General features: G+C 49.3%; 1 long non-coding RNA gene across 1 annotated transcript in view; it reads right to left on the reverse strand.

Moving 5' to 3' along the window:
• The window catches only part of LOC109291048, a 23838-nt gene extending 21451 nt beyond the window's left edge, over nucleotides 1-2387 (reverse strand). The window contains exon 1 of the long non-coding RNA XR_002095748.1: nucleotides 2361-2387. This is a non-coding gene — a long non-coding RNA (uncharacterized LOC109291048). The remainder of the gene's footprint in view (nucleotides 1-2360) is intronic.
• Nucleotides 2388-2784: the final 397 nt, after the last annotated feature.

Consider the following 2784-nt stretch of genomic DNA (forward strand, 5'->3'; position numbering starts at 1 on the left):
GATGACTGTGGCAAATGAAAAAGCTGACCTCTTTAATGAATTCTTTTCCTCCATATTCCTGAACAGAGACTGAAACATTTCCCCCACTAGAATTGTGGACAGACCCAGGGGTGCCACCGCCATGCCTAGGGTCAGGGACGACCTAGTTAGGGAACTCTTGGAGTTCCCTAACTCCTATTTAAATCAGTAGGTCCAGATGCTCTTCACCCGAGGGTACTGAGGGAATTGGCGGGGGTCATAGCAGGGCCCTGGCATGGATCTATGAGCACTCATGGGGCACTGGCCAGATACCAGAGGATTGGAAAATGGCCAATGTGGTCCCTATTTACAGAAAGGGGAGGAAGGAGGACCCCAGAAATTATAGGCCAGTCAGTCTTACCTGGGTCCTTGGGAAGACCTTTGAGAAAATTATCAAGCAGCACATCTGCAAGGGCCAAGCATGGGAGGTAATGCTCAGGGGCAACCAACATGGGTTCACTGAGGGCAGATCCTGCCTGAGTAACCTAGTTTCTTTTTATGACCAAGTCATAAAGTCCCTGGATGAAGGTGTCGGGGTGGATGTTGTCTTCCTGGATTTTAAGAAGGCCTTTGACATGGTTTTCCACCACATTCTCTTAAAAAAATTAGGTGACTGTGGCATTGATGCCTACACAGTCAGATGGGTGGCAAATTGGCTAGATGGTCGCACCCAGAGAGTAGTGGTGGGTGTGTCATTTTTGACCTGAAGGGGTGTGGGCAGTGGAGTCCCCCATGGCTCGGTCCTGGGGCCTGTACTGTTCAACTTCTTTATCAGCAATCTGGATGTGGGCGTGGAATGCACGCTGTCCAAATTCGCTGACAACACCAAGTTGTGGGGTGAGGTGGGCACGCTGGAGGGAAGGGACAGAATGCAGCTAGATCTAGACAGGTTGCAGAGGTGGGCAGATAAGAATAGGATGGAGTTCAATGCAGACAAGTGCGAGGTACTGCATCTAGGGAAAAGGAAGCAGCAACACACCTATAGGCTGGGAAACACCCTTCTTGTCAACATGGTGGCACAAAGGGATCTTGGAATCATGTTGACTCCAGGACGAACATGAGCCACCAATGTGAGGAAGTGGTCAGTAAGGCTAACCGCACCTTGTCGTGCATCTACAGATGCATCACAAGCAGGTCCAGGGAATGCCCCTACATGTGGCATTGGTCAGGCTGCAGTTGGAGTACTACATCCAGTTCTGGGTGCCTCACTTCAAGAGGAGTGTGGCTAGCATTGAGAGGGTCCAGAGGAGGGCCATTCATATGGTCAATGGGCAGTGGGACTGGCCCTACGAGGAGAGGCTAAAGGGCCTGAACCTATTCAGTATCCACAAGAGAAAGCTTAGAGGGGATCTGGTGGCCATTTACAAACTCACCAGGGGGAACCAGTGAGAATTGGGGGACTCTCTGTTGCCCTGGGCACCACTTGGGGTTACTAGGAATAATGGTCACAAATTGTTAGAAAGAATGTTCAGGCTGGACATCAGGAGACATTACTTTATAGTCAGAGCTGCCAGGCTCTGGAATGGGCACCCAAGTGAGGTGGTGCTCTCTCCTACCTTGGGAGTCTTCAAGAGGACAGATATTTGGCTGGGGTGATATGACCGCAGCATCCGTTCCTGCCTGGGGCAGAGGGTTGGACCTGATGATCTGTTTAGGTCTCTTCTGACCCTAAGCACTATGAAACTATTGGAAATGGGCAAACACAGTGCGAATCTTTAAGAAAGAGAAGAAGGGGGATCTGGAGCACTACAGACTAGTCTGCCTCACCTCAGTGCCTGGAAGAATTATAGAGAAGATCCTCAAGGAATCCATTTCTAAACACTTGGAGGAGAAAAAGGTGATAAGGAACAGTCAGCATGGAGTCACCAAGGGCAAATCATGCCTAACCAACCTGATTGCCTTCTGGTCCTGAGGCCAGTTTTGTTCAATGTCTTCATCAATGACCTGAAAGATGGTGTCCCCTCAGCAAGTTTGTAGATGACACCAAGCTGTGGGGAGTAGTAGATACACTGGAGGGTAGGGCTAGGATTCAGAGTAACTTGGACAAATTGGAGGATTGGGCCAAAAACATTCACATGAGGTTCAACAAGGACAAATTCAAAGTCCTGCACTTAGGACAAAACAATCCCATGCACCAGTACAGATTGGGGGCTGACTAGCTGGACAACAGCTCTGCAGATAGTGACTTGGGGGTTACACTGGACAATGAGCTGAATATGAGCCAGCAATGTGCCCTTGTTGCCAAGATGGCAAGAGGCATATTGGGCTGCACTGGTAGGTGTGTTGCCAGTAGGTCAAGGGAAGTGATTCTTTTCCCCTCTATTCCGTACTGGTGAGGCCACATCTGGAGTACTGTGTTCAGTTTTGGGCCCCCACTACAGAAAGGTTGTGGAAAAATTGGAGAGAGTCCAGTGGAGGGCAACAAAAATGGTGAGGGGGCTGTGGTACGTGACTTATGAGAACAGGCTGAGGGAACTGGGCTTATTTAGTCTAGAGAAATGAAGACTGAGGCAGGATTTAATAGCAGCCTTCAACTGCCTGAAGGGAGGTTCAAAAGAGGGTGGAGGTAGACTGTTCTCAGTGGTGGCAGATGACAGAACAAGGAGCAATGGTCTCAAGCTGCAGCAAGGGAAGTTTAAGTTAGATACTAGGAAGAATTTTCTCAGTAGGAGGGTAGTAAAATACTGGAACAGATTACCCAGAGAGGTGGTGGAAACTCCATCCTTGGAGGTTTTTAAGACCCAGTTAGACAAAGCTGTGGCTGGG

Source organism: Gavialis gangeticus, unplaced genomic scaffold (assembly GCF_001723915.1).
Source record: "Gavialis gangeticus isolate Ggan-Ray unplaced genomic scaffold, GavGan_comp1, whole genome shotgun sequence".
Taxonomy (NCBI): Eukaryota; Metazoa; Chordata; order Crocodylia; family Gavialidae; genus Gavialis; species Gavialis gangeticus.